The sequence below is a fragment of the Muscardinus avellanarius genome, assembly GCF_963383645.1.
Source record: "Muscardinus avellanarius genome assembly, chromosome: 5".
Taxonomy (NCBI): domain Eukaryota; kingdom Metazoa; phylum Chordata; class Mammalia; order Rodentia; family Gliridae; genus Muscardinus; species Muscardinus avellanarius.
Genome location: NC_137790.1, coordinates 102,954,070 through 102,975,668, shown reverse-complemented (window position 1 = coordinate 102,975,668; position 21,599 = coordinate 102,954,070). Strand labels below are relative to the sequence as shown.

General features: G+C 43.7%; 1 protein-coding gene across 2 annotated transcripts in view; it reads right to left on the bottom strand.

The window, feature by feature from the left end:
- NCEH1 (neutral cholesterol ester hydrolase 1) overlaps positions 1–21,599 on the bottom strand; it is a gene marked incomplete at both ends in the record, with an annotated part of 80,794 nt that overhangs the window by 38,402 nt on the left and 20,793 nt on the right. The window lies entirely within an intron of this gene.

The following is a 21,599-nucleotide window of genomic DNA, read 5'->3' as shown; positions in this document are numbered from 1 at the left end:
CCCCCTCACCCTCTCTCTTCCCTTTTGCAAACATGCTTGCATGCACACGATCACGCGCCTGTGTGTGTGTGTGTGTGTGTGTGTGTGTGTGTGTGTGTTTGAATGAATGGCTCTTTGTCTCTGGCCTGACAGACCCTGAAATGATTTTGTTCTCCAAAGTTCCATTTTTATTTTATTCAACTTCACAATTCCTGCTCTCCTTGAGCAAGCTAACCCACAACATGGCACAAAGACTGGTGTATGAACTGTCCAGCTGTTTATCAAGATGAATGGCAATGACCTTTATTTTCATAGCAATGACTTCAATATCTCTGTCTCCGCTCCCTGACATCAAGGTCAGGACCTTTATCAAAGTCCAGACTCATATTTCCAATCAAGACCCATATTTCTAATCATCCAGGATATGGGCCATAAGGTCCTCATAATTAACAAGGACAGGTCTGATAGAGTGCTTGCCCTATGCTGTCTGAGGCCCAGGGTTCCATCCCAGCACTACAAAAACAAAATAAGATAAAACAAATTAATTGATAATAATTAAGTTATTCTCCTTTCTTCAATCCTCAAAAAACCAACTCACTACATTAAATTCTCAATTAATAGTTGGGCATGGTAGCACACTGTAATCCTAGTACTAGGGAGGCTGACACAGGAGGATCTCAGGTTTCAGGCCAGCCTCAGCAACTTACCAGTCTCAAAAAAAAAAAAAAAAAAAAAAATTAAGCCAGGGGTTGTGGTGTATACCTGTAATCCTACTACTTGGGAGGCTGAGAAAGGAGGATTACAGGTTTGACGACAGCCTTAGTAAGTAGCGAAACTCTCAGCAACCCAATGATATGTTTAAAGCCCATGCTTTAAAATAAAAATGAGATAGGGTTGAGGGTATAGCTCAGAGGTAGAATGCCCCTGGGTTCAATTGCCTGCACTAAAATAATTATTTTCTCAATTAATTTTCTTACCATCAACCTAGTTTCCAAGGTGGAAGGAAACCTCGATAACGTCCCCTGCTTCTCCCTTATCTCACATGATTTCCAATCAATCAATTCATCTCAATTCCAACATTTTCTGGACCTGATCCTATCCCAGTTCCCAGCCCTATTCCTGAGCTGAGCCTGCCTGGGTTAACATGCTCCTTATTTCTGGCACTTGCCTGCTTACTTGAATTATAGACAACACTCTCTTGATCTATGACCTGCTGCACACTGATACCACCGCTCCTCCCCTAGCGGTCTGCCATATTACCTGGCTGCTAAAAACATTCATTCCTGTTTCCTACAGGGGAAAATCTCATCTTGGCATTCCAGTCTAGTTTCCCACTGCAATCCCACTGCATTTCTCACCACCCTCCCTTTGCACTCAGGCAAAATTGCCTACTTTTTTTTTACTTGCTATTCTCTTTGGCAATGCTCTTCATTCATAGGCTGGAAACAGCACTTGTTGGGGTACAAACACCAAGTGATAAATTTGCAGAAATTTTGTAGTCAGTTGACATTACGTCAGTAGCTTGAAATCATTCATGGTGGGATCACTTAGGTCACGGAAATTGGCTCCAACTACAAATCAGGATACGGCCTTGCTCAGGTTCCTGGCCTTTGGAAGAGTTTCATCTGAATCAGGACCCTTCCTCTACCTCTCCTTCCTCTCTTATTTCTGTTATCCAGCATTAGTTTTGAGGGATAAGCCCTTTGTCCCACACTAAGAGTAGGCAGGGACCTTAAGAGTTACAGAGGGGGCACAGATGCACTCTTTCCACTGGCAAAGCAGCAGAGGAAATTACTAAGCCGACCTGTGAAGTATAAATTATGCAATAACATGATCCTCTCAAGAGATCACTCTATCATAGGATGATTCAATTTATTTAAAATTATCTACTCACATATCCAAGAAATTCACTGCCAACTACAGAATAGAAGAGCCTTACCATCACTGCATCAGACAGCCCAGAGGGGAGAAAGGCTCTCGAAAGTACAAGGAGGGATCCAACACATCAACATCTTCAGTGTATTCTCTCCCTCCCAGAAAACCTCTAGGGCTACAATGCAGCCTCAGGGAAAGCAAAACAGGTAAGCTTTCCTCCTTCCAGTTCCTGAGCGTGTGGCTTTTACTATCATGCAGGAGAGAAGTCATTTCCATAGGATTCAGTCCTGGGTTAGCTCCAAAGGCCTCCCAATAGACAGGACAGCAGACAGGGGAGCATTCTTTATTTATTTTTTTGGTGATACTGGGGGTGGAACTCAGAGGCTTTCTACCTCCGGGCTATACTCCCAGACCTATTTTCTATTTTATTTCAAAACAGGGTCTCACTAAGTTGCTGAGAGCCTCACTAAGTAGCTGAGGCTGGCTTGGAACCTGCATGATCCTCCTGTCTCAGCCTCCCAAGAGCGGGGATTACAAGCATGTGCCACCACACCTGGCTCAGGGGAGCATTCTAAGAGCTGTGTTAGGGAAGCTCTTGCGTGTGTGTGTGTGTGTGTGTGTGTGTGTGTGTGTGTGTGTGAGATTTGCTCTCACCCAGGGCCTCGTGGGCAGTGGTGAGCTGCATTCATTTAGAATTCAAGCTCCAGAACCTACACCATCACCCTAATACTGCAGCTCACAAGTAAGTCTACTTTGAAAAATCAACTGATGCCGGGCGTGATGGTACATGCTTGTAATCCCAGCATTTGGGAGGCTGAGACAGGAGGATTGTGGTTTGCGGACAGCCTCCGCTACTCAGTGAGGCCCTTTGCAACTCGGTGAGACCCTGTTTTAAAATAAAGAATTATTGTTTATTTTATTTTATTTTTGGTGGTACTGGGGTTCCTGGAAGCCCTTCTACCTCCGGCTACACTCCCAGACCTATTTTATACTTTTTAAAATTTGGAAACAGGGTCTCTTAAACCAGCAAGGCTGGCTTCAAACCTGCATGATCCTCCTACCTCTGCCTCCCAAGCACGGGGATTACAAGTGTGCGCCACCATGCCTGGCTAAAATAAAGAATTAAAAAAAAAGATAAGGCTAGGGGTGTAGTTCAGAGAGAATGCCCTTGGACATTCCATCCCATGCCCAGTACCCCCTCCCAAAAAAAAAAGAAAGAAAAAAAAATCAACTGATAACATTTACCGATTTACCGCTAAATCTACATCATAAAACTAGATGATATTACACATAGAAGGAACACTGAAAGCCCAGTATGGGGATGCATGCCTGTAATACCAGGACTGGAGAGACTGAAACAGAAGGATCACAGGTTCAAGGCCAGCTTCTGCAATTTAGAATATGCAGTCTCAAAATTATTATTTTAAAAGGGACTTCCGGGAAGATGGCGACCGAGAAAAGCGGGGCTTAAGAGTCCCGCTAACAACCAATCTCCATTACCACAAAAAGAGCGCCTTTCATAGCCAGAAAGCACCATCACCAGAAAAACAAAAAAAAACCACCAGGCTCCAGAGAGAAAGCGGACTGAGAACAGAGCTCAGGGCCACAGAGGAGACACACGCGCCCGAGGACGCGGCAGCAGCGCCATACTGCCGGCGGCAGCGGCGAACTCAAGGGACAGCTACAGCAAGCCAGGTGAGCCGCTGCGGAACAGCCAGGCGGGATCTTTCGGCGCAGACAGCATTTAAAGCTCCCAGTGGCTGAGCTCAGCACACGCTGCAGGGATTCAGAGTGGAAATCAAAACCAGAGAAGAAAAATACGCCAGCCTCATGGCCGAGGGCGTGGCAGAGGCGCCATATTGCCACCGGCGGCGGCAGCAGCAGTGAATTCACCGAGTCCAGTACAGCTACATCTACGTACTCAAGAACAGTGAGTCAAATTGCGGGCCACAGAGGAGAAATCGCAGTATTGGGCCTCCTGGGACTTGACCCAGTGAGGGAGTGGTGGTGGCAGAGATATCACACCATAGGAGAACGTGCAACCTGGCACCCCCCATAGTTTAAAGCAGCCTCTATCGACTCCCTGGGTCGGAGACTCTGTGATACAACCCAGTAAAGGAGTAGTGGGGTCTGAGATAATACAGACTCGAGATCCAGAGCACCTTAAGTGAAGCCATAGTGACCCAAGGGAAGAACCCAGAGAAGGCACAAACCTCCGAAATCATGGGAAAGAGGAATAACACTGGAGTAATGAATATACACAACCCCACAACATCAGAACCTGATAAAACAGAAAATCAGAGATTTCTAGAAGATCAAATCAGGAAAATAACTGTAGAAATAATACAGGTGCTTCGAAAAGAACTCAGAGAGAGCCAAAAAGAGATAAAGGATGCAATTAATGAAGTAAAGGCCTCAATTCAAAGCACAAACAACCGATTAGACCACATGGGGAACAGAATCTCGCTCTTAGAAGATGAGCAATCCAAAAATGAATGCATAGTTTCTAAGCTAGAAAAAAATATCCAACAGCAGGAATCTGACATTGAAGAAATATGGGCCCATCTTAAGAGAGCTAACCTAAGAATAATTGGAATAGAGGAGGGAAAAGAAAGTGATACCAAAGGGATCAACAATCTATTCAAGGAAGTAATAGCAGAAAATTTTCCAAATATAGAGCAAGAGGTTGATACACAGATCCAGGAAACTTATAGAACTCCCTTTAGACAGGATCCGAGAAGAGGATCCCCACGCCATATAATTGTCAAAATGACCAATGTGGAAGCCAAGCAGAGAATCTTAAAGGCAACAAAAACAAAGGGCCAACTGACATTCAGAGGCAAACCAATTAGAATCACTCCAGACTTCCCAAACCAAGTCATGAGAGCCAGAAGGGCTTGGAGTAACATATTCCAAACTCTGAAAGAAAACAACTTCCAGCCAAAAATTTCCTACCCAGCAAAACTTTCTATCAAATTAGATGGAGAAATAAGAAGCTTCCATGACAAACAGAAACTGAAGGAATTTATGTCTTCAAAACCAGCGCTAGAGAAAATACTCAAAGAGATTAACTACAAAGAAGAAATAGGTAACACTCACCAGAACCAGAGAAACAAGAGTTTCCATCCAACAGACAACTAAGATTGGTTATCTGTGGAGATTCATTATTTATGTTAGTCTTTTACCTATCTCTAAGTTGTATTGTTTGCCTTTATTGTTGTTAATTTTTAGGATTTCTAGTTGGAATATTAATATACCTTCAGATATAGCATTTGGAAATATTTTATCCAATTCTATTAGTAACTTTTAACTCTGTTTACATTGTCTTTGGATATACAATATTTTCTTTTATTTTTTAGGGAGTTTGTATATTCTTCTGTTGCCTGTGCCATTGAAATCATATCCAAGAAATCACTGCCAATTTCAATGTTGTGAGGTTTTATGACCCAGATTTTCTCCTAAAAGTTTATAGTCTTAAGATTTATATTTAGGTCTTTTATCTATTTTGAGTTAATACTTGTATATGGGATTAGGTAAAGGTCCAATTTTATTCTTTTCCATGTAATTATTATTTTTCAACAATATTTAGTTAAAAGATTATTATTTCCACCACCAAATGTTCGTGGAAACCTTGTCAAAAATAACTTGACAATATAGGGAAGAATTTAGCTCTAGGCTTGTATTTAACTCCAATGGTCTATATATCTGCCTTTAGAACGGTACTACACTGTTTCAATTATTGTAGCTTTATATGGTTTGAAATCAGAAAATATATATCTGCTAGCTTTGTTCTTTTTCAAGATCGTTTTGGGTATCTAGAATTCATATTCCATATTAGGATAGATTTTTTTCTGAAAAATAAATATATAAATATATGATAGTTTCACCTAAAAAAACAGAAAAAAATATGCTCTAGTAAGAAAGAAAGCAAAAAGAAATATTGAAATGCTATCTTTAAATCATCAAACGCTTGGTATCAGACAAATGAAACTGTTATGTGAGATTATCATTTTTAATTTTGGATAAATTGCTATAATACTAGATGTCAACCACTAAGCCAAGCATGAGAAGGAGGGACGGGGAGAGAATGGGGTGGGGATCGGGTGGGGGCTGACTGGGCGATGTGTGCATGTATGTCTACAAAAGTTTGTATCCCACTATGATGTATGAATACAGTGCACCAATAAAATAAAATTAAAAAAAAATTATTATTTTAAAAAAAGGGCTAGGAGCATAGTATGGAGGTAGAATACCCCTGGGTTTGCAGAGGTAGTGGCACATGTTTGTAATCTCAGTCCTTGGGAGGCTGAGACAGGAGGATTGAAGGTTCAAGGACAGCCTCAGCAACTTGGTGAGGCCTTGTTTCAAAATAAAATAAAATAGGACTGGGACATAGCTCAGAGGTAGAATGCTCCTGGATTCTATCTCCAGTACTACACACAAAAAATTTAAATAAATAAATAAAAATAAAATAAAAGAAAGATAGGAAAAGAAAAAAAGGAATACCCCTGGTTCAATTCTAAAGTCATCCCCCCAAAAAAGGGGAACATCTAGTTTCTCATTTCAACACAAAAGGAAACTGGAGCCAAGAAAGGATCCGTAACTCTCCCAGGCCCAGCCTCAACAACAGCAGCTACAGCCCTGAACCCTGGACCAAGGAGCCACCCACGGGCCTCCTCCCCCAGCGCTTCCCCGCCAGCACCTCTTCCCCGGCCTTCTCTGGCAGCCTCTCTTGGTCCTCCTCGAGCCTCGCTCCCCTTTGCCTTCCATCACAGGCACATGAAAATCACGTTAGGGCTGGGGAGCATCATGTTAATTAAGACAAGCCAGATTCAGAAAGTGAAGGGTCTTGAACTTTCTCTCATCCAATGGAAGCTACAGAAAAATAAAAGGGGGGAAAAGTGTCCATGAAGTAGAATGAAGACTACTAGTTAGGGGACCATGGAAGGAAGGTCAAGGGGAGGCACCGGGGAATTAAATCAATCAAAGTGTGTTACATGCATTTACAAATATGCCACATGAAACCCACTATTCTATATAATCACTGTGTGCCAATAGAAACAACTTTCTAAATGAGACTTTAAAAAAACTGAGCTCTGAGCCTGGTACAGTGGCACATACCTGTAATTGCAGTTCTTGAGAGACTGAGACAGGAGGATCACAGGTTCAAAAGCAGCCTCAGCAACTTAGCAAGACCTTATTTCAAAATAAAACTATAAAAGGGATGTGGGTACAGGTCAGGAAAATAATGCTCCCTGGGTTCTATCCCTAGTACCAAAAAAATTGGGAGGGGGTTTGTTCTGGCTGAGGATATAATTCAGTGGTAGAGCATGCAAGAAGGTCCTGTATCTGGGCCCTAGCACCACTGGAAAAAACAACAACAAAAAAAAAAAACTGAGTTGTTTTTCACTCACTTCTCAGTGACCCGTCACAGCAATGAGCAGACTGCGAGCTCCTTGGGACAAAGTCTGGGCTGGAATCTCATCCCTGGACAGGAGGTGTAGTCAGAAGAACACCTGCTAATAAGTGAGAGGGCCCTGGTTCAACCTCCAGCACCAAAAAGATAGAAAAGGACAACAAAAACAGAATTTTCCTCCCAGAGCCTCATGATCATAAACAAATGTCCTTCATGAGGCAGCCCAAGCTGCTAAAAGCCTCCTTGATGGCCAGGACAAATGGCATTTGTTTTTGCTTAAGTGTCCCAAATAGCAGCTGACTAAAGGGAGCACAAAAGAATTAATTTCCAAACAAAATCTCTCAAGTCCCTTCTGGGACAGGGCGATTCCCAGCTCACAAGCTCCCGCCTTCTGCCCAGCTTCACAAGCCAGTCACATGAAGTGCTCCAGAAATGGGGCTCATCTTCTGCTGTGTGGAAAGTGCAGGAGGCAGAACATGGACGTAACCTTTGGAGGATGGTTTTTTAACTGGCACAAGATTGTTTCTTGCTATGTTATCAAGGCTGGCCTCATACTTGTAATCCTCCTGCCTCAGCCTCCTGAGTGGCTGGGATTACAGGCATGTGCTACATACAATTCATGCCTCAACAAGGCAAATTATTTTCATGACACCTAACAGATGTCTGAAGAGCCAGATTTAGATACTGCCTATATAAATATACCTTGTATACTTTTACACACAGTGTTTCTTTTTCTTTTTTTTTCTTTTTCTCTCTTTCTCTTTTTTTTTTTTTTTTTTTTTTTTTTTTGGTGGTACTGGGGTTCCTGCAAACCCTTCTACCTCCGGGCTCCACTCCCAGGCCTATTTTATATTTTTTTAATTTGGAAACTGGGTCTCTTAAGCCAGCAAGGCTGGCTTTGAACCTGTGTGATCGTCCTGTGTCCGCCTCCCAAGTGCAGGGATTACAAGCGTGCGCCACCACGCCCAGCTACATAGTGTTTATGATGTATATAAAGTACCTCATAATAAATTGTGTACCCTTTGTACAGTTGATGACCATTTCAACTTTCACTTGTTTCCATCCTGTGAGGACTTAGGAGGCAGGAAGAGCAACAACATTCATGTCCTAACCACGGAGGCCCACAAAAGGTAACTGCCTTGCTCGGGGTGGGCCCCTGGCTCATCACTCTGAATATTATTCCTCAGAGCTGAGAAGACAATCACACTAAGCTGATTCTGACTTGGAGCTGAAGCCTCCCCGATCATGTTTTACAGCACTTGAGTGAAAGGCTAAAAACCAAGGTGAAGAAGGGAAGTAGGTCATGAAAGATACCCCAAACTCTGTCCTACTAGAAGTATATTCTCTGCCAACAGATTGTCTCAGTTGGTCAACAAAACCAGTTTGCCTACGTAAAGAGTGCCCAAGAAAATTAGCACCACAAAGCCCGAGTCTCACAGAAACAAGAATCCTACGGTTTCAAGTTAATGCAGTTCCTCGCTCCTTGGCCAGAGGCCTGTGAAGACCAGATGGTCAACCAGCCTCGGAGATTCAAGGTCGCTGGGATAGAGTCTGGATGATTCCAGAACAATGGAAGGTTATTTGTACACCAGGAAAAGCTTCTCATTTGAATAGACTCAGGAAACTGAAACAATTCACTCCTCACAACCATCTAGTTACAACAATCCAATTTGTTTAATATCTAACGTATTAAGTCTAGCTCAAATTATCTATACAACAGATGGGAAAACTATATTGTCTACCTTAGGGGAAGTTATGGGTTATACAATTATTATTTTTTCCTTCAGATAATGTTTGTCTTTCATTTTATGAGAAAACATTTACAAAATTAAATAGATAATGTATTTTAACACCCAAGAGTCTCTACTAATTTTTAACAAAACATTAACTGTTAGATAAAAATGTTTAAAAATCAAATTTACAATTGGTTCAATGTAACAAAGAAAACAAATTTAACTGTATAGGAAATTATTTTACAAAAGAGGCACTGAAGAATGTAGCTGGGGGAGAAATGTTTGGATCAGTACTGTTTGGCTTGCACCAGGAATAAAGCTGAGTATACATTATACATCTATATTTTTGTTTCTATCACAATTTAAGCTCAGGCTCATACTCTGCCATTTACTTCTCTACCGATATAGAAATTGGACTGATATATCCCTTTCCTCACTCAATTCCCTGTTTGTAAAGAAGGCAACACTCCTCTTATGCTAGTGAGCTGGGGATGGAACCCAGAGGCATCCAACTTTCGAGCTACAGCCCCTGCCCTATTTTTATTTTTTATTTTTGAAACAAGGTCTCACTAAGTTACGGAGGGCCTCACTAAATAGCTGAGGCTGTCTGCAAACCGTGATCCTCCGGTCTCAAGTCTCCCAAATGCTGGGATTACAAGCACATGCCACCACGCTCAGCTTAGGTGATTCTTAATAATCACCTAAGGTGATTACAAGCATGTGGTGGCACATGCTTGTAATCGCAATACTTTGAAAGCTGAGATAGGATGATTGCAGGTTTGAGGCTACTTGTGAGGGCCTCTTTCTGATAAAGAATAAAATAGGGCTGGGGTGTACCTCGGAAGTAGAATATCCCTGGCTCAACCCCCAGTGCCACAAATAAAATAAAATAAAATAAAATAAAATAAAATAAAAAGGGTTGGGGTATAGCTCAGAGGTTGACGGATCCAGGGTTCAATCCCCAGTGCCCTTCCCTCCCCGCAACACACACACAAAAGCATCTGAGAGTGCAGATGTAAAGCAGATATAGATATCTGGAGTCATCTCGAAATTCGCATGACTCCAGGCAAGAGACAGGTGTGAGGTGTGCACAGATGAAAGGCTGGGGAGGAGTGGCCATCCGCCCACAGCGGCACAGCACTGTGGTGGCAAGCGCTGCAGGTACACCAGAGAGGGAGCTATTTCCACGGGGAGGAGACTGCAATATTCCTTAACATTGGTGATGTTTGAGCTGTGCCTCTGAGGATAATTAATTTACTAGGAGAAAATGAGGGGTTAGGGTGAGGACATTCCACAAAGGGAACAAAGTATGGTAGCAAGAGCAAGCTTGAAAAGGCTACCACTTCTCTGTGTCCAGAGAGAAATAGGGTTGGTACTATATTTCAACACACTAAAATAATCTTAATTTGATAACTTTGAATCTCGTCTGTTTAATACTTTTTTTTTGGTAGTGGTAGTACTGGGGATTGAATCCAGGACCTCACACATGCTAAGCAAGCCCTCTGCCACTGAGCTATATCCCCAGCCCTTTTTTGGAAAATCTATTCTACCCATACTGCAAATCTCAGGACAAATCCCAGGGTAAGGAGAAGTCCAGTTCCTTTAAAGATGTCTGTCACCTGGGCTGAGGGTATAGCTCAGTGGTGGACCATGATTGGCATGAAAGAGATCCGGGGTTCAATATCCAGCATAGGGAGGGGGGGAGAGAGGGGAGAGAGAGAGAGAGAGAGAGAGAGAGAGAGAGAGAGAGAGAGAGAGAGAGAGAGAGAGAATCTCCAAACTGAAGAGATAAAAGGTGTTTGACTCGCCAATAAGTGGTAAATTATTAAATTTTAAAATTCATCTATTTAGAGGTTATTAAAACTAATTGTATATCTCATCCCTATTTATCTGGTCCAGGATTTTGCAGAGGGAGGTCAGTAGACTGGCTGGACCTGAATGCCCATTCTCGTACTCAACTCTACCAACTGTATTAGGATCTCTGGAGGTGGGACCCACAATTTTCTCTGAGTGTGTGTGTGTGTGTGTGTGTGTGTGTGTGTGTGTGTGTGTGTAAGTGGTGTGCTGGGCATTGAATCTAGGAACATTCTACCTGTAAGCTTCATCCCTAGCCTTATTTTTTTATTTTTGAAACAGGATCTCAGTAAGTTGCAGAGGACCTAAGTTGCTGAGGTTGGTCATAAACCTGCCTGTGATCCTGTCTGTTTCCCCAAGTACTGGGATTACAAATGTGCATCACTGCGCCTGGCTTCTGGGTGATTGTTTTTTCACAGAAGATTTGAATTAACTGGCCAAATCAATTCAAAGTGTGAAAGAATCATTATACAGTTTCTGTTCTTATTTTCTTTGCAAATGTAATGGGTGACTGTCTTGAGGAAAAACCACACACAGTCTTCTCACTCACTGCTGGCCTCTCAGGCATGAATAGTCCCTCCCTGGAACTTCTCCTTTAAGACACCTCCTCTGTGAAGGCCCCACCGCCCCTCCACCACATGAAACGCATCTCCCCATGCCGTGTGTCCAGATGTCTTGAAAGCATGTTCTTCCGCACTCTCCTACCTCTAACTGAGGTCTGGTCTGTGTATGATTCTTTTGTGAACTCAGAGAAGGGCAGAAACCAGTTGGAGTCATCTCGAAATTCACATGACTCCAGGCAAGAGACAGGTGTGAGGTGTGCACAGATGAAAGGCTGGGGAGGAGTGGCCATCTTCCCACAGCCTGCAGAGGATGGAGAAGCCTCTGCTTCCTGGCCTGCGGCCTTCTGGCAGGCCCTGGGAGCGCAGCAGCAGCAGTGCCTAGTCCATGCGGTCCAGCTATGGTACATGGCTTCCAAAGATACCAGCCCACATACTTCTGCTTCTCTAACCTGTCAGGTTCAAGAAACAAGGCACCTGCTGGCTGCAGAAGATAAAAGAGCAGAAGCAGGGGCATCAGAAGCACATTCATAGGATAAAGTATCGTGTGTGTGTGTGTGTGTGTGTGTGTGTGTGTGTGTGTGTGTGAGACTGGGGATTAAACCCAGGGGCATTCTACCTCTGACCTATACTCCAGCCCTATTTTATTTTTTTATTTTGAAACAGGACCTTGCTAAATTGCTGGGGCTGGCCAAAAACCTGTGACTCTCCTGTCTCAGCCTCCCAGGAACTGGAATTACAGGTGTATGCCACCACACCCAGCTTTTCTTTTTTCTTTGCAGTACTGAGAATTGAAGCCAGGGCCTCACTCACGGCAGGCAAGTGCTCTATCATTTAGCTACATTTTTTTTTTTATAAAGTCACTCAGGCTGGCTTCAAGCACCATTCACCTTCTTCAGCCTCAGAGTTCACCTTGCCAGCAGCTCTGCTCAAATGGCAGAGAAGGCACAGACTTGGCAGGGATGCCCCAGAGCCTGGAGAAGACTTTCCAAAGAGCCTGCCAAGTTTAGTAAAGTGCCAAATCCTTGCCCTGAAAGACAGCAGATGCAATACCAAAAGATAAAAGTTACATTTGATAAGGCTACAAGAAGAAACACACAGCTCTCCAAGCCCTTACCCCTCTCTTGCCTGGTGGAAAAGCTCACTGGCAAATTGGAGGGGTGTACCTGGACCTTGGACCTGGGACCTGAAGAGGAGGGAGAGGTGGGGTCAAAGGACAGATATCCCACTCTGAGGTGTCTGATAACACTGAGAAATGAGAGAGGGAGAAGGGAAGGAAAGAGGAGAAAAAAAAGGCTAAAAATTTTTTTTTTAATACTACAGATTTCAGCCGTGTAGTAACATACTCCTGTAATTCCAGTATATAAGAAGCTGAAATAGGAGGATCACAGGTTTGAGGACAGCCTCAGCAACTTAGGAAGACTCTCATCAACCTAATGAGACCCTGTTTCAATAAAAATAAAATAGGGCTGGTGGTGTAGCTCAGAGATAAAATGCCCCTGGGTTCAATCCCTAGTACCAAATAAAGCCCCACACAAATATAAGGGTTTTTTTTTTTCTTTTTAACCAGTGTTATTAAAACATGATTGATCACATCAAATATTTTTCTCCTCACATACCAATAAATAAGGTGACTAGGCATATTCTCTTTCTAGGAAAGCTGTGTTAAAAGTTATTTGATTATTCTCTGATAACTTAAAAATAAAGTTGAAGCCGGGCGTGGTGGACACTTGTAATCCCAGCATTCGGGAGGATGACACAGGGGGTCGTGGTTTGCAGACAGCCTCAGCTACTTAGTGAGGCCCTCTGCAACTTTGTGAGACCCTGTTTCAAAATAAAGAATAAAAAATAGGGCCGGAGTGTAGCTTGGAGGTCGAATGCCCCTGGATTCCATCCCCAGACCTAAAAAAAAAAAAAAAAAAAAAAAGTCGAATCATTAAAGAAAAATGAGTGTGGGAGTGAGTGTGTACATGAGCAGCAGTTCTGTGAGGCTAGGTTCCCGGCCACAAGGAAAACTATTCCTTATTTATTTATTGCTTCAGCCTCACACTGGGCAGAGTACCTGGCAACTAGTATGTATTCAGCAAACACTTGTGGAATGAATGAATGTCCCAAACCACATTTAGAAGTACACAGGTTAATATGTAAAAAGGAAGACACTGATCAGCCTCAAATATCTGAAACTGTTTACCAAGACATGCATTGCTAAAACCTTAGCAAACATCCAAGCAGGAAAACACATCTAGAAAATGTCACAAAATTGTAAGCAAACAAACATAAACTGGTAGCGGCTCGTACAATATCCAGCCACTGTACTAACAATCCACCTACCCACCAAACTGTGGATGAGAGTCAATTCCTTGGGAGAGTTCATGACAATCTGATCTAGTTTAGATGTCTGACAGTTTTAGCTGGAAAATTACTGCACTGATGTCAGAAGTCAACTGAACAGATGTCACCCCATCTCCATGCAGTTCTGTCGTGCCAGCCAGGAGCGGAAGACCACTGCTTAGCAGAGCACCATGAAAAACGCATCTTCCCTGGCCTCCTGCAAGGCCTTTCCTGACCTCATTCTCTCTACTGGGAGCCTGTCTATTTCCCCATACTTCGTCCTTCACTAAATTCCTTTCCTACAGCTTTAATCCTTACTAACTTACTAAGCTGTATATGCAAATAACCTCACAAACTTTAAAGCCAAAAGGGTCCTAGAAAACAGACTCTCACCGGGCATGGTGGCGCACACTTGTAATCCCCGCACTTGGGAGGCTGAGACAGGAGGATCACGCAGGTTCAAAGCCAGCCTCGGCTACTTAGTGAGGCTCTCAGCAACTTAGTGAGACCCTGTTTCCGAATAAAGTATAAAATAGGTCTGGGAGTATAGCCCGGAGGTAGAAAGGCCCTGGGTTCCAACTCCAGTACCACCAAAAAAAAAAAAAGAAAAGAAAAGAAAAGAGACTCTCTTGGAAATTTGAGAAAATTGAGGACATAGACAGATGGATAACAAACACCAAGTTATCCAAACTCACATGTTTGGACAGATTGCTAGTTTCAGGTTTTGCACTATGTCTCTATTGAAAGTTGTTCCAACTTATTTCAGAAAGTTTTGTTTTGGCAATCCTAACTGTTCTCTCTTACCCTTCATGGCAAAACTGACCCACTCTCTTGCTTGTTTTCTTCATTCCTTACTCCCACTTCTGTGCTCCACCTGCTCCCCAAACCAGGTCCTGCGCACCCACGTCCTGACAGTGTCATTAGCTCCTGGTGACCTGGAGTCTGAAGAGCCAGCCGGCACTGCGCTCAGTCAGATCTCGACCTCTCTAGGACACCCGCAGCATCCAGATGTCCTCCCCAAGAGCCCTGTGGAAAATCAGTTGCCATGGTAACAGTGCTGCGAGGGGCCTTGGCGAGGTCAGGAGACTTCTGTCCTGAGCGGATTAAGGCTGTTCTCTCTGGGGTGGGCTTCTGATAAAAGGAGGCTTTGCCCCATTCTTCCTCTGGCTCACCAGGTGAGAACACAGTAGAAAGGCCCTCGCTAGAGGCAGGGCCATGCCACTGGACTCTGAGAAATACGTTTATTTTCTTTATAAATTACCCAGTCTATAATATTCTGTGATAGCAACAAAAAGTAGACCAAGATGGTATCTCTGGCTTTCTAGGCTTTTGTTGTCTTTGTATATACTCAGAATATTAAAATGTTAGTGCCTGAAGGGAAAGGACAGAGCAGCCTTCTCTGGGCTGAGTTACACAGAGAGCACTGAAGCCTTGGGCCCAGGGCAGAGTGGGAGGGGCTCTGCATCCTGTCTCCAACTCAGCTGGGGTTCACAATGTCCGCCACCTTCTGTTTGTCTGTTTGTTTTTCCATGCACCACCATGCCAGGCTATACATCATCTTGTTAAAGACACTGACAAAGACAGGCTTGCTGGCACACACACACTTGTAATCTCAGTCCTTGGATTTAGACAGGAAGATCACAGGTTCAAGGCCAGCCTCAGCAGCTTAGTGAGACCCTCAGGAATTTAGCAATTTTCCAAAATAAAAAGGGCAGAGGGTATAATTGAGAGGTAGAATGCCCTTGGGTTCAATTCCAATTGAATTCAATACATTTCAGGGAGTATAAGAGGGAGTAAAAAAAAAATAATTCTGCTTAATTCTGCCTAGTCTTTAATCTTTTTGCACTTACTACCTTCCCTAAAAACTGGTTTGGGAAGGCCTCACCTAACCCAGGCCCCTTTCCATGCAAGGAAGCCCGAGTCCTGCCAGAACGACCATGCTCGGAGCAGGAGCGTGCCTGGCCTGCTGGGCGCAGTGGACACTGTGGGCAGGAAGGGGTGCTTGCGCTCCCTGCGGCTTGGTCCTCCAGCTAGCTGACAGCAGGCAGGCTCGTCCTCACTTACATAGTTCCTGTGCAGTCCTAGGTATTTGACATGGGCATCTAAAGCCATCCCAGGATCTTCCCAGAGGTTTCCAGGAATTCATGAAAGAAGCCTGGAACAAATATCCTGGAGGAAATTTGTGGGTGAGGCTCTTCAGACGGAGGCTGGTCCTGTGAAAGGGCAGGGTGGGCCTGGCTCTCTGGAGCCTGGTGGAGCCAAGCCGGCCTCCCCTCTCCCCTGCTGTTCATTCACTCCTAACTTCACAAGCCAGATCCCTCCTCCTTTTCCTTCCCCTATTTTCTCTTTCACTCCAAGTTTTTCCTAGTTGGTTTTGGAGACCTTAACATGACAGAAATCAAGGTCTCTTCACTTTGTTGGGAGGAAAGAAAGATAAGAAATAGAAGAGATTTTTATTTTATTTTATTTTTGGCAGTACTGAGGATTGAACTCAGGGGCATTCTATCTCTGAGCTACATTCCTTTTTTTTTTGGAAACAGGGTTTCACTGAGTTACAGAAGGCCTCACTAAGTAGCTAGGGCAGGTTGCGAACCTGCAATCCTACTGTCTCATCCTTCCAAGAAAGAGGCTTTAAAAAGTGGAAGCTGTGGGGTTTATAGTACAAACTTGTAAGTAATCTCAGTACCTGGGAGGCTGAGAAAAGAGGATCGCAGGTTTGAGGCCGGCCTCAGCAGCTTAGTGAGACTGTTTAAAAAAAAAGTGTCTGGGATGTAGCTCAGAGGTAGAATTCCCCTGGGTTCAACACCTAGTAAAGCTCACACACACACACACGGAACTCAGCATGAGAGAAGTGGCCTGGTATTTGCCCACACTCTTGCTGTCTATTTCCAGGACAATGGTGAAGAGGATGGTACTAGTAAGACTTAGCAGGTGGACACTGACTTTGCCTGAGACATAGCCACTCTTTTCCACATTTCCTTCGGTCTGAGCTCGCAGAGATCTACAGCTCCCAAGGACGGCATTCCTACAACTGGCTTTCGTTTGTGTTATTTCTTTCTCCTGCTGTTCTTCTCTGGCTGCCCGTTCCCAAGGCTCAACTTCACCATCTTCTTAAGGCCTCTGCCTCGCGGTGGCGACTTAAACCCCTAACGCTCCGCGGCTGAGGTTCCTGTCTTAGCCACTTGTGCAGTTACGTCTTATCTTTCCAAATCGACGCTGAATCCTAGAACATAGGAGCCATTTGGAATGCTTGTGCAAAACGAAAGTTATTCAATAAATATTTATCAGTTACACCAGATATTAAGTACATACTGTTTAATATGCTATGACATCATAAACTCATGCACTTGGGAAGATGAGACAGGAGGATTGCAGATTCAAGGCCAGCCTCAGCAACTGAGCAAGGACTCGAGCAACTTACAGAGACCCTGTTTCAAAACAACAACAACAACGACAAATCCATAAACCCAGGCGCCAGAGTGACTAATGAAAATGACTAAATCAGTGTAAGCATCCGGGAGCAGGAGCGGGAGGCTTGTGCAAACTGGAGAGCAAGGCTGGCGAGGCAGTTACTGCTCCGCCCCATGACTGTGTGAAGGGGCAATTCTGGCTTTTTGAGAGAAGCAGGAAACCCAGATCACTGTGTGAAATATCTGAAACTTTAAGAGTGGGCAAAAGTTTTAAAATGTTTAGCACAGAGCATAGACCAGATAACACATGCAGGTCAGTCTCTAGCTCTCAAGCCAGTTAATGGAAAGTCCGATGGCATTTTCTCATACAAACTATGCATAATTAATAGTGTTCAATTCTCAAACCTTGACAACAGCAAACAAAATCAAGACAGAAATATTGGATAGAGGTTTATTCGACATTTTGAATGATGCTAATGTGTAGACGCAGTTTAATTATTGATGCAAATGGACAAGGAGATAAGAGAGAATGTACAGAGGCTTTTTGGGCAGTGTAAAGGGGATCCATTTCTGGGTGTGGTGGCACTCGCCGGCAATCCCAGAACTTGGGAAGTTGAAACAGGAGAACTGCAGGTTCAAGACTAGCCTAGCAACGTAGTGAGGCCCTTAGAACTTAGTGTGAACCTGTTTCAAAATTAAAAAATAAAAACAGGGTTGAGGGTATAGCTTGGAGGTAGAATGCTCCTGGGTTCAACCTCCAGTACCTAAATTAATTAATTAATTAATGGGATTTGGTGTGTCCTCTCAAGGCTGGTGGGTTTCTTTCTTTCTTTCTTTCTTTCTTTCTTTCTTTCTTTCTTTCTTTCATACTAGGGTTAAACCCAGGGGTATTATACCTCCATGATATACCCCCTGCCATATTTTCATTTTTAAAATTATTTATTTATTTATTTGCAGTACTGGGGATTGAACTCAGGGGCAATCTACCTCTGAACTATACCACAGCCCCCTTTTTTTTTTTAATTCTTTACTTGACACAGGGTCTTATTACACAGGGCTTCACTATGTAGCTAAGGCTGGCCTTGAACCTGTGATCCTCCTGTCTCAGTCTCCCAAATACTGGAATTACATGTGTGTGCCACAAGGCCCAGCAAGTTTTTAATTTTTGAAACAGAGGCTGGCTAAATTGCTGAGGCTGGCCTTGAACCTATAGTCCTCCTATCTCAGCCTCCCAGAGTACTGGGATTATACGTGTGTGCCATCAATGCCTGGCTGATTGATTTCTTTTTAAAATTTCTTTTTCCTTCAAACCACGCAGATTTTCTTTTCTGGATTTGGGTATAGTCTCCTTGTTGGAGGTAAGTATAGTCATTCTTGGGGAAAATCACAAGATGAGGAACAAGAATTAATTTTTCTGAGAAAATTACTGGGTCAGAGTTGAGAGAGAAGATAAAAGGTAAATAGGCCTGGAGTGGGGGTGCACGCTTGTAATCCCAGCATTTGGGAGGCTGAGACCAGAGGAGGATCTCGGTTTGAGGACAGCCTCAGCTACTTAGGCCCTCTGCAACTTAGTGAGACCCCATTTCAAATTTAAAAAAAGAATAGAGCCAGGTGTGGTTACGCACGCTTGTAATCCCGGTGCTTGGGAGGCGGAGAGAGGAGGATCCCGCAGGTTCAAAGCCAGCCTTACTGGCTTAAGAGACCCTGTTTCTAAATTTAAAAAATATATAAAATAGGTCTGGGAGTATAGCCCGGAGGTAGAAGGGTTTCCAGGAACCCCAGTACCATAAATAAATAAATAAATAAATAAATAAATAAATAAATAAATAAATAGCAGGGGGGTGTAGTTTGGAGGTCGAATGCCCCTGGGTTCCATCCCCAGACTGACAAAAAAAAAAAAAAAACGGATAAATAGGTTAAAAACAATATTATAGGTTAAACAGGTTAAAAACAATATTATATATAAAAATACATATATATATAACCAGGTATAGTTGCACATACCTGTAATACCAGTACTTAGAGGGAATGAGCCCGAAGGATCACAGGTTCAAGGCCAGTTTCAGCAACTTAGTGAGGCCCTCAACAACTCAGTGAGAAGCCGTTTCAAAATAAAAAATAAAATGGGGCTTTGCGTGTAGCTCCGAGGTAGAACACTGCTGGGTTCAGTCCCCAGTACGCGCAGTAAGTACATATTGTCCTCAGCCCTCAGATGCTGCCGCCTACACTTTCCACGTGCCAGGATGGAGGCTATTTATAACCTGGTGTTTGACGAGAGGCGCCAGCACCATGCTAAGGGTCAGCGGAGTCCCCAGTGTGTCTCCTCCGGCCCTCGTCCTTGAGGCTCACGGGTTAGGTACTTTGGGCACCCTGAACGGAGTGGAAGCTGCAAGTCTTCAGAAAAACAGAAAACCAAGGCCTTTGCAAAGAATGGGAGTCCATGTGTGTGGTCTAGCGTGGCCACCACTGGCCAAGTATTGTTTACAACTGTTTTCAGAGACTCCAGTTCTCTCCTTGAATATCCTCAGCCCTCACGAGTTCTCCTTCCCTAAGCTTAAGCTTGAGTTCTGGGAAAGCCAAACAAAGTTCTAGTTCATAGCTGTGTGGCCCCGCTGAGGGTTCCACTGCAGCTGTGAACAAAGTGAGACGATAAAGCAAGGAGACTGACATTTGAGTGGATCTCACGAAACGAGCCGGAGTGAAACTGCCAAGATGCTTAAACATGTGCTAGAAACTGCCAATGCCATCACCCTGAGATCAGCCAACATACTGGAAGGACCAGGCCTCCCGCTCACAGGTGCGTGAAGCCAATTAGAAAAACCATAGGACCAGCCGGGCGTGGTGGCGCACGCTTGTAATCCCTGCGCTTGGGAGGCTGAGACAGGAGGATCGCACAGGTTCGAAGCCAGCCTCAACTGCTTAGTGAGACTCTGTTTTTAAATAAAATATAAAATAGGTCTGGGAGTATAGCTCGGAGGTAGAAAGCCTCTGGGTTCCACCCTCAGTACCACACACACACACACACACACACACACACACACACACACAACAAAAAAAAACCTTAGGACTAAATAGACCAGGCTGAAATCTCCTTAACCACTTATCAGCTATATGAGTTTGGGGTAGGGGGTTACCCTCTCAAGCCTTTTTTTTTGGGGGGGGATACTGGGGATTGAACCCAGGGACATTCTACCTCAGCCCTATTTATTTACTTATTGTGGTACGAGGAGTGAACCCAGAGGCATCTTACCTCTGAGCTATACCCTGAGCCCTTTTTACTTTTTGCTTTCGAGCAGGGTCTCACTAAGTCGCAGAGGGTCTTGCTAAACTGCTGAGGCTGGCCTCAAATCTACCTGGAATTATAGGTGTGTGCCACCAAGCCTGCCTCAGTCTTAATTTACTAAAGAAAGAAAGCTTCAGTGGAGAAAAACTAAAAGCAGTTGTGATATTAAAGGATTATAGAATTAAAGCATTCTGACACCCACCCAGTGTCCAAACACACCCTTTGCCTACTCATAGCCGCAGATACTGCCTCACCTGTACAACCTGTCTGTCCAGGCCACGCAGTACCTACTTTCCTATAGACTGAGGGCTGAACTGTAGTAGTACATCTGTTACTGGAATTTCTCCCACTTCCTCTCACTACGGATCTCCAATTCAGCTGTCAGTATCCATTTCCCAAGTCCCTCCTCCATGTCACTCCATCCAGCTCACGTAGACACTCCCCATCTTTTGCTCTCTAGACCTCAGGTTGAGCTTCTACTTTGAAAATCTGTTGCATCATCATTATCAGGACCTGCATCTCTCTCTTTCGCTTTGTTGCTTTAGGCCTTAAATAGTACCTGGTACATTGTTAGTATTCAATATCACTGTTGAATGACTGAATATCCGCTACTGCTCTTTGTGTTTCTTTTCACAGTTTCACCTAAGTTCATACCTTATGAAGCAGGCAGTTTATCCCTTACCATTTTCCTACTTAGGCTCTTGATGGACAAAAAAAATATAGAAGTCTGGGACAAAAGCAAGTAATCTGCCTGACGGGGTTCTATTGGTGCTGCCTTATTTGAGAAACGGAATGTACAGGAAGAAGTAAGTCTCTATTGAGATGTAATCACTGATCTGTTTGTGGTAGAAGCTGTCCAGAGATGTTCAATCTTTCGTTCACTTTTCCACTCAGGATATATGTGAATGCTTTGTGGCAGGTACTTTTAGGAACTGGGTGCACAGTGGGGAAGCCCATGTATATGTCCCTTTCCCTCCAGAGCTTCCTGCCAGACAGTAAAGACAGGATTATTCAAGGAGATGAATTACTTAAAAGTAATCAGACTTGGAAGGCTGAGATAGGAGGATCACAGATTTGAGGCCAGCCTCAGCAACTTACAAGGTCCTCAGCAACTTAGTGAGACCTTATTTCAAAATAAAAAATAAAATAAAAGCCAGG